The sequence below is a fragment of the Rhamphochromis longiceps genome, linkage group LG1, assembly GCF_057381845.1.
Source record: "Rhamphochromis longiceps isolate RC_006_pf linkage group LG1, R_longiceps_female_GT1.1, whole genome shotgun sequence".
NCBI classification, from domain to species: domain Eukaryota; kingdom Metazoa; phylum Chordata; class Actinopteri; order Cichliformes; family Cichlidae; genus Rhamphochromis; species Rhamphochromis longiceps.
Window position 1 is genome coordinate 17,544,983 of NC_140557.1, and position 11,147 is coordinate 17,556,129.

At 38.4% G+C, this 11,147-nt stretch overlaps 1 protein-coding gene across 1 annotated transcript in view; it reads left to right on the top strand.

Annotated features, from left to right (window-relative positions):
• Positions 1 to 10,782, top strand: part of mafa (MAF bZIP transcription factor a) — a 71,905-nt gene extending 61,123 nt beyond the window's left edge. The window contains exon 3 of the mRNA XM_085400766.1: positions 8,124 to 10,782. The gene's annotated coding sequence lies outside the window, so the exon portion shown is untranslated. The remainder of the gene's footprint in view (positions 1 to 8,123) is intronic.
• Positions 10,783 to 11,147: the final 365 nt, after the last annotated feature.

Consider the following 11,147-nt stretch of genomic DNA (forward strand, 5'->3'; position numbering starts at 1 on the left):
ACTGGGCCCTATAATAATAATCCAGGATAAAATGAAGTGTTAAAAATCATATCTGTCAGCAGAGTGGAACAAATTCTCCTCTCTGGCCAATGGAAAGAGAAAACCACTGTGACTCCATCTCCGCAGCGCATAGTGGAAAATCTACCTCTGAGTTCAAAACCTTATGAAATCATGAAAAAAAATGTTCAGTTTCATAGATGAAACTGAGATAAAATTGACTCTTTCCTCTCTCACCGTGTTTGTGTAAGATACGTGAGCTGTTATTTTTACTTCCGTTAGTTCAGTCCTTCCCCACCCTCTCACTCTGTCTCGTTATGTGAGTGATGTTACCCATCAGTGTAGTGCATGTGTTGTAAAACTGTCAGCCACTGAAAGATTGACTGACATGGTCAGCCCTAAGATTACCACCATAGAACAAGCAGGGGTAGAGAGAAAGAGATACAAACTGAAAGACGTGCAAAGGGGGGGACATGAGGGGAAACAGGTGCGTTTAGACAGCCACGTTTTATTTTACTTTCTTCTGTGAGCACTGATCAAATCCGGCACTAAAACCATAAAACAAACACTGTTAGCATTAAAAAGAGTGAAAAGAATGAAAAATAAAAGACTGATCTACAGACAAGGAGTGTTCCCGTGCAATTTCCAACAGCTGTTGATTCAAAGGGAAAAACTTTATTTGGTCCAGATGGTCTCAGTCAGTGGCAGAATGAGAGAGCTGACTTCATTGGCTCCAGCCATGTGTTTTTCCTCCTGATAGAAATTAAAATGGTCGTTCGTTTGTCACCGCTCACTACACAGCTTAAAATGTAGCAATGAAACGTTCCTTGGCGATAATGCACCATAATTACTCAAACGCCTGTTCTTTATCTGCAGCAGAGGGAGGACAGAAGGAGCATTTCCTCAGATGAGATTTTAAAACCCAGAGAGCTGTCTCAACCCGCAGCAAAAGATGGAGAACACAGTCAAAAGCGTTGTTCTTTTTCAGCTGGAAAGAGACATAAGCCTGTCATCTTCTTGTTCAAACCGAGGAAAATGAAAATCCAAGTGTTGTACGACTTGTAATTCTTTTTTTTTTTTTTAAACAGGACACGTAGACAGTTTGATCAGAGCTAATCTCGCTACAGAATGAGCCTGAGTATCTCTGCCTCCGATCAGATGTAACGGGCTGTAGTAGTGTGGTGTAGCAAGTATCCCGCTGTGATAAATGTATTTATTTTAGCAGTCTGATGGGTATTGATCTCTTCAGCGGCTCCTCCACAGGTTAACATTATGGGACCTTGGAAAGGAAGATAGTAGGCGATTCTCAAAGAGCACACATCTCACACCTTACAAATGAGGTGAAAAAAAAGTCTGTTGTGGAGGTGTGGAAAGGTTAACAGTGGCCGTTTGACTGCCAGCTAAACGTAAAATCAGTCATTTATCGGAAATAAAAGTAAGAGTATCTTAGCAGATGCCGATGCCGAGATGAAAGACCTAACATGACAGAAGTTGAGTCACAGCAGCGTGAAACTGACACACAGTGGCGAGAAAAAGAAAAGAAAAACTATCCACATGACATTTTTTAAAGCTGTAATGTGCACATCCAAAGGCACTCATGAGTAGGCAGCAGAGGTATGAGATGAAGTAGAAGAGGTAGATGTGACCTGTGGTTGTTTGACTCAAGCATCCACTACAGCGAGGATGCTGCTTGTAGAGGACACGAGTGGAGCTCACTGAATCATACAAAAAGATATTTTGAATGGCTGATTGTGACTGGCCTAAAACTCAGCCGTGGGCGAAGTCCAGTCATAATGCTTTGTGAGAAATTTCACAAGCACTTGCTTTTCAGTTCAGTTTCACTCATGTATTTTTCTTTTGATCTCCCTGTCTAAGCCTTTTCATGTTAAAACTTTGACAAATGATTCACTGAGCTTTTTCTATGCCTATTGAAAATGTCAGCTGCATAGCCAAAAGAATTGGAATAATATGAATAAAAGTAAAACTATGACATTAAAACATATATATATATATGTATATGTATGAAATGCATTTGCATGTATAACTATTAGTTATACAATTAAATTTACAATTCCCCAATTTAAAAAGGGTTTCAGTTTTATTGAGTGAGCATATAGCATATAGTAATATTTTACATATTTATATTTTAAACAGAAAATGAAAATAATGTCGTCAGACTGAAGTGCAATGAAGCAAAATTTTATTTTTCTGTTCTGTAGATATTTATGTTTCTTAAATTCAAATGAACTCTACTACTCATGTGTAAACTGAGCTGAAAGGAAAGGGTGTTTTCTGGCATAATGTATTTTACGATGACTTTAAAGAAATCAATGTGTGTGCGTGCACTGGAATCAAAAATTTAAATATAAGAAGATAAATGTGGAAAGGCAAAAGAAGAAAATTGTATGAATGCTAAAAGTTATTTACCTCAATGTTTGGCTGTGCGGATGACGCTAAATAGCCGCAGATTATGAAACACTAAAGGAATGTGGTGTTGCCCTCATTGTGGCTGATTCTTTGAACACAGGATCTGATTGGGTAATCCATGTCTCCGTTTAAGTTTTCTTAACAGGGGGACTGTAAAAGGTTAACCAGAATAATACAATGTTCACAGACATAAATGCTGAGCAGATATTATTAATAATAATAGTAGGGAATTTCCACACTTAAGTCTATTGTGATATCAAATCAAGGTCTATTCTGATTAGTGATGATTTGCGGTCGGTTATGAACACGTTCATGGTGATTTTATTGCGCATGCAATAAAGTTGTACATTCCTGGGTCACCTAAGTTTGCTAGAGACCATTTAAATGAATTCACAGAAAATCTGAGTACAATCAAATCTTGTTTTTTTTCTTCTTTTTTAATCTTGTTTCGCTGTTGTCTTTCTCACTCTCTACTCTTTCATCTGCTAGAGCTACTTTTAGTCACAATGTCTAACTCATATTTCAAAAATTCATTTAATGTTACATTAAGAATTTTTTTTCATTACATATTCTCTTATCTTTTCATGGCAAATAGATGTTTAAGTGGGGAGTGTTTTAGTCGGTGAGAATTTTTTCTCTTTTTTTCAAAAAAGGCTATCACCGAATGTACCACAAGCATTTGCATCTCAGGAAATGTGTCACCCTTATGGGACAGTCCCAGTACCAAGCACTGAATGTGGTCGATTGTTTCAATTCTTTTACTGGAAAAAACTATACGATTTTTAGAGATTACACTGTGCAAGCTATGGCTCTAAACTACATTACCTTTTTATTATTTTTAGTTTTCATTATGTTACTCGACGGTATGCTATATGTTTCCCTCTTCCAGTAATATTGCATTAGATTTCCAATATTCATGGTGTGTTTTTCCATCTTTCACAGATCAAGACTTCATGGGCTTTTTAGATGAAAAATTATCAATACAACATGAAGCATCAGCAAAAAACCAGTGACACATTGCCAACATGCTCTTGTTCCCGGTGCCAGCATCAATAATTCAAACACTAGCTCATAACTTTATTTTCAATGCATAATTGAGGCCAACCCGTGATGGTTGGTCTTTCTTTATTCAGCCATTTATATGTTGAGCAATTTTTAAACAATAAGAGCAGCAGTCCATTAAGCTTTTAACATCTCCCTTTCATATTCCAGTACACGCTGGAAAGTATGGACAGTGGCCTGTGCTGCTGCTTTACTCTGTGCTTTGTCGTCAGTGCTGTAAGTGGTGGATTGCTTTCAGGTGCTTTTTTTTGTCTGTCGTTGTATCTAGTGAGAGCATGAAAATCTTAAAGTGATAACTGTGGGGAAAAGCTGTGGTGTGGAAGTGAAAAAAGTATAGACTCCACATTTAAAAAGTGTGGTTTGGAAAGGAAGGGGTCTCAGGCTGAGGTGAGAATTTGCACCTGCAGAAGCACTTCCATTTGTGCAGGGCATGGGTGTCTGTGTCTTTCTAGTAATTTACAGCATGCCTAATTCATTTCAAAGCTATTTTCTAGCTTTCTAAGTTGTTTTCACAGCTAAATATTTGCAGTGGAGAATGCAACTTGGAAGGGCACAACCACTACCCTGTGACTCATTATATGACCTGGCTACATTTATTATGTGTTTTGTACTACTGCTTAATAAATATTGATTTACTATTTTAATTACATGTTAATCTCAAAACACATAGGTACCAGGGTTATTACTCTCTCAAGTCATACTGCAAATTTCCTGTTTGCAAATATTTGTTGAGGATGACATCCTGAGAGGGCCATAAAAGTGAATAGCAATCATTAAACAGAGACTAGCTTTCTACAATATCTGCAAAAGTGTCAATATCAGCAGCACAGACTGACCCAGTCTTTAATCAATTGCTTTTACACTTCTTTGTCAAAAGCAATAATTTTCAGGGCATACACGCAAAAGATATAGGTAGAAATCTCAAAAGTCCCTTTCTGTATTTAAATATGGATTTAAGAAAAGAATCTTTAATGTTTATTTCATTTTCTCCTTAACTTAATAAAACCAAATAATCAGGTTTAAATTTCCTGACAAGCTTTTGAACTTTCCAAACAGACAGAATGACCCCAACCAATTTAATGAAAATGAATAATGACTCCAGTATTGTTTTGAGATAAGTGTAGTAAAATGTTAGTACAGTCCCAGAGCAACTCGTGATTGAACTGATATTAAATGAAAGCATGAAGAAAAGACAGATTAAAAGGTCCCTTTTTATTTATTTATTGTATGAATGAAATTATCCTAACCATTTAAAGACTCTTTTTTTTTGACAGATTTGAAGACCTGTTAAAGCGGCTCTTTGACACTAAGTCCAGGTAATAATTCTCCTAAAGGTTGCAATCTCTTCCGGTTGCTGTTCACAATGATGCAAATCGAATCAAAGGAATTTAAATAACAAGCATTAACTAAGCTGTGTGTGAACTTCTTGCTGTTGTTATACTAAATTATTTTCCAAACAAGAGGGACTTTTTCAGGCCTTCCAAGTTATTGAGTTTTAAAATGGGAGAAAACAATGGGGAAGGTAAAAGCTATTTTTTTCTCTGTACTAGAAGGTTTTTTTCCTTCTCTGTTGCACATAAAAAGTGCTTTGCGTGAAACCAGTAAACAGTAGTTCTTTCATAAGCACATGCTTGACATTTGTAGTTCAAAGACAAAATACTTGAAACTCAAACATCAATCAAACAAACTCAGATTATACCCTGGTAAAACAGTTCCCAGGAAGGAAAAGGAATAAATAAAATACAAACATGGAAATAAAAACTCATAGTTCCAACAGTATTCCATGTTCTTATTACTATAATTTATCATTGTATACTATCTGTAAACATATACTGTATATATACTGTCATAGTTTTTTTTTTTTGCTTGGCATGAAAACCTGCAGACCCCTTAGGCCCTTTCTGTATATGACTCCTAAAAGGTTATCATACAGCACTGGTTCTTAAACATTTCTAACATGTCCTCTTTCAAATGCCAGAAAAAGCTCAGATCTTAGAGTTTGTATCAATGTTTAACTAAATTAAAATATTAAAGGTGAATTCCAGTAAAATAAAGGTGAGCATGACACAATTGGCTGGCTGTAGTTAGTTCATCATATTTGCCTCGTATTTTTTCTTTGGTCATTTTGCCTGAACAAAAGTAAAAAAAAACATTTACTTTTGATGAGGGTGAACAACACTGAGTGTGTGTTTGGGAATAATCTATGCAGTATGTAGTATTCACATGGTTTTTTCCTGAGATCAAGGTGGCTGGTTTAATTGAGCCTGTACTGGACCCAGGGCTGAGAGTGCAGGCAGAGGAACATCGATAAACTATAAAATGGTTCCAATATGGCTAATCGATGTGGCTTTGTGAGCAGCTCCCTTGGGACTTTGATTTTCCTCTCAAACAACAATTCAGGATCTCTGGTCTTCAAAGCCAAACTCCATCTTTGCTGTTATTGTAGTTGTTGCTTTCCCCGTGTTTGAGTGATGTCACTGAGGTCGATTTCATCCCTGTCCATAAAGACTCTCCCACACTTGAATCACCCAGGAGACAACTTCGCTTTGTCTGTGCAATGGTAACAACAACCAATAAAGGTCAATCTCCCATGGTAATGGCCAATTGGGTTTGTTCCCGTTATTGGCCCTCTGAGCAGTGGTCAACAGATGGAGAGCTGGCATCACTGACGCAAGTTACACTCCAACCTTCTGTATCCAGGCACTGCTGTGTGATTCTACTCATCTTCTCCCTCAGCTTGTGTTGGCCTGTACATTACTCTATCATGCACAGCTTTTGTATGAGGAGGACCGTCACAGTAGAGTCACAGGAGTGCTGCCAGTGAGGGCTAACCGTCTAACCATTTCAGCTAATTGCCTCATTAATGATTCACTGGTGTTAGGCTGCTCTAGCACTTCGCTGTGGGGAGCAAATTGTTCTGATTGGTTTGCCTCTGTCAATTATTGATGAGGCAGTGAGCTGAAGTGCTAACACCTGGCTTTAGAAGTCCAAGTGGCCCTGCATTCCCATCACATCCTCTGTTATCACACACCTTGGGACTACATTCTGTTTGGAGAGGATGTAGTCTTGACGGTAGCAGTTCTCTGAGAATGGACGTAGCATGCCCTGGGGTAATAGCTGTGAGCATGTTAGCTCAAAGAACACGGCTAGCTGATGTGCAAAAGCTGGACAAAAAAAGACAGTTGTAGTGATTTGTGCCGTAACTAACCGAAGGCAAACGCACGAAGAGGCACCACTGATGAAGCTAGACTGTGTACATGTATTTATATGCAACTACAAATAACAGCAAAATCTAAAATACTTGATTATAATAATGGAAAACTACTAGAAATAATAATCATAAATCATATTCTTAAGTGTATTTTACCATCACTCATCATGTCCTTAGGAATCATGTTAGGCAAAATTAAACAAAATATAAATAGATAAAAGTAAAAACATTTTCCACAAATGGATACAATGTAAATACAATGACATAAAAAATGTATAGATTCTACCAGCATCAGTGGAGCTGTGATGGTATGCAAAGCAATGCCAATACTTTGTTTATGGTGATTTATAATGGGTGCAGGCAGTACCTTTACAGTAGGGTCATGTAATTGGATCTCCAGTAGATAGCAGCTGAATTCCACTATAGTCTCTGTGTCTAATGGCCCACCCACAAAGACCTCCCTCTGGCCACATGAATCATTCTTTCACAGTGCACAAGATGCTGGAAGGTCTCCCGAAACTTTTTAGAAACACACAACACAATAAAGAAAATGTGTAAAAAAAATGTTTACGGTTCAAAATGGTAAATCACAACCAGACTAAATAATATTTTTAATAGAATTAAATTAGACTCACCCATGTTGTTAGTGAATTGCCTCATCTCTCCTTGGCCTTAATTGAAGCTGATTATAGAGTCACCCCCCCATGCTGACGCCACTGTCACTCTGAATCTCAGCCAAGTGGGCTTTCCATGTACACTCACAGGGTGGTCATTCTGCCTTTGTTTTTACACTGGGACCAGTGACAGCAGAGCCCATCCCACACTTCAAGTGCAGTGACTGTTGCTTACTGTGTGTCACAATAAACCCTGGACAAGCACGCGCAGTTCAGACAAGGGTCCTGTATTGCTCACAATGTGGACTTCACTCACAGTCTTGAGGTGTACTTTGTGTGTGTGTGTGTGTGTGTGTGTGTGGGTGTGTGTGTAGGTGTGTGTGTGTGTTTACATATCTTTGTGGGGACCAAAAAGTTTACTATACTTGTGGGGACCAACAGCCCTTATGGGAACAAAATGCCTGTCCACACGAGTTTGAAGGCATTTTTGAGACTCAAAATGTGGTTTTAGTGTCAGAGTTATAATTAAGTTATGGGTAGGTTTAGGGTAAGGGTTACGGTTAGGCATTCATTTTTGATGGTTAGGGTAATGGTGAGCAACTAGGGAAAGCATTATGTCGCTTAGATGTCACCACAAAGATATGAAAACACAACTGTGAGTGTGTGTTTGTATGTGTGCGTGCGTGTGTTCACGGCGTACATGGAAAAGCAACACTAGTCAATTGCAGTATGACTCCCACTTTAATTCTTGTCTTCCTTTCTTGTCCAACCCCTCCTCCCCCCTTTCTCTTTCTGTCTCTCTCCATTAACAGATAACCTAATGACTGAGCAGTGATGACATCAAAGCGACTGACCAATTGCACCGAGACACCTACAAAGCACAACATTCAAAATTATTTCCCGAAGAACAACAAACAAGGCCCGCTGGAATTCTTCAAAATCTCTACAGCGATTCTTGAAAAGCCTCTTACTACCCCTGTTTCCTTTCCCAATATTTTACCTCCAGCTTTTTTCTACAAAACCACAAAAATAAAAAAGAAATAAAATAAAATAAAACAAAAATAAAAATCACAGAGACTCATAATCAGGAGATGGTTGATTCTCTTCGATGGGAAGATCACTGATGCATGCTTCTGTAAATAGATCACAATAAAAACCCTATTCTTATTCCTAATATAGGAAATGTACCGAGTTGCTCTCACCAAATTCATAAACCTTCATTACTGTGAATAGAATACCCATGGTTCAATATTTTCCATATAAAATCAGTATTCTTACCTATTCAGAGCCAATGTAGCTATCATTTCAGATATTGCTTCTCTAGTCTTTGAAGTTAATTTAATTGTAAAAACTGTACTTACAATTGTTCTTATTCTCAGCCTAGTCTTCCTCTCCAGTATCCACACTAGTACGTGTAAATAGAGACAAATGAAGACAACCGCATGGATCAGACTTTAGTGTATATTTACCACGCTCTTAGATCACAAATCTCAGTATGTGGATATTTCAGACAACATTTTTGAAAGTTTAAAATAGCTGAAGATATTTTCTGATGGCCAGTGATTTAGTCTCAGATACCTGGATACTGTCTGAATAGATCAAATTTATCCGGCCACATTACAATGATTATACAACAGAAACTCCTTTGCTATCATCAGTGAATTCCATTGGGAAACAGGCAAATTGAACAGAAGAAGCAGGCAATTTCCCAAAGCCATGATTCTAACATAGCACCTCTAAGTATTAGGTTTAATATTTGATGTACTTTTTTTTTCTTTTTGTTTTTTTTTTATATATAATTTACAGATTTCTCCCATTGTCTTCTTATTTATTATTTTCTACTACAACAACTGCCCTGCCCTCTCATGCCCACTTCGTAACTGTTGTAGCAAAGCTGCTGTTAGCCTGAGAGGGACACGTTTTTTTCTTTGCATGGTTTGAAACTGTGCTCCAGTCCTGAGCCTACACAGGGGCAAAAGAAGACCTCAGTAACTGCAATGTAGAAATGAGGATTCTGGCCTCTGCCTTCAGTGGACTATGAAGCTAACCAAAAGGACTGACTGACATCGTACCAAGCCAATGAAGAGATGACCTCAAGGATTAGGCCCTCACTGGTGAAGACAGAAATCCTTTTGCATGGACAACAGGGATAATTTCTAGCTTGTTGAAGACCTCATCTCCACCGTTGTGCATCCTCTACCTCTCAGTGTTCTGCTGTGCATCAAGAAATCCATGTCTTCACACTGACCCCCCTCTACTACCCCACGTTTCTGCTGCATGTCCCTCTAGAGCCTCACGAGGAGAGTTCAGCATTAAATGCTTTGGATGGATCTATATGGCAATGGGAGAAACCAAACCAATGCCCAACAAGTACACACATATGACGCATGCATAGAGATGCTCAATCATACACAATGCCTCTCGAATATGTTGCTGTATATATGTACACTATGTCAAGTATGTATAGTCTCAGATGCTGTACTTTGCATGTTGATTTGTAGATGGAATGTGACCTTTATTCAAACAAGAGGATGAGCAGGTAGTGAGTGGGTTGACTCTCTAAACCAATGCAAGCCCTTTGACAGCTTTACATCTCCATATTTGATGGCAGGAGATTTACAGTAAGGTGACAGAAACAGTTTGATGTCTACTGTGACATGTTGTCTTCCAGCAAACAGCAGTTCTGATAAGGTTTAAACTCTCTGAAGGAACACATACTGTCCCTGCTGATGTCACACAGAATCTGGCCACAGCGAATGTGGGTAGAAGAAGAGAAGGAAAACTGGGGCGCTCCAATTAAGTGGCTGCGCACAAAGTGGCATAGGGCATCCTGCCAGCAACTGTCTATTCATCCAGTGTCAAAGGGATTTGCACGTCTCAATGAGTGTATGCACTGACAGAGAAGTCCAAGAGCAAAGCAGAGGAGGGGAAGGAAAGGAAACAAGGCTGGGCTGAAAGGAGTTTTTTTTTTCTTTTTTTGTGTAATTTCACAGCTTCTGATCAAAATTTAAGGTTGTACTAAGCTGATGTTGACATACTTTACTGGTCGGTCCACTTATTTGTCAATTTTTAAAAAATTTTCAATAACCCCTTGACCCCATCTATTACTATCATACAGCTCTCTGGGCTGTCATGACCTAATGTCCTGTCTAAGGTTAACTTTGTGTTAATGAGTATGGCCCTCTGCTCCACCAGATGTTCACCCTTGTGGCCAAATACCCAATACCCTCTATGCTTCTGTAATGCCTGCCCACTACATCTGTACTCTTTCTGGATGCAGCTGCAGAAATTTCTCAACCATCTAAAATGCAGTTGAAGTAGGAAACGACATCAACTCTGCAAAACAGGTGCTTTCTTTTGGAGTAAAATTAATAAAAGACATAAATCAAAATGCTGCACCATAAAAATAGAATTTTAGCAGAATACATGTGGTTGCCTAATTTGTGTGTCTTACACAAAGTAGGTCTTACAATTTATGTGAGCAAATCTTCTTAAATCAAATATTGTCAGAGCACACCAAAGCTATTTACAGTCAACATGTAAACTGACTTGAAATTTGGACTTCTGACTTAGTGGTGATTAGTTAAGGAAGATTTAAAACACAGAAAGGGATGAAGATGTCATTCAAATATGAGACTGTGTGTGGTCTGAGTGTCAAGGCTTTCCACTTTGTTAGAAGTGAAACAAAGATGAAGCCGTATGTGACAGGTAGATGTGCTTTCCATGTTTTTGATTGCAGTGTTTAAACACCACCCAGCAATAAAACTGGACAGGACCAGAACAATATAGACAGCTATACACCTGAACACACAAAACGTGTGTAAATGCCTACAAGC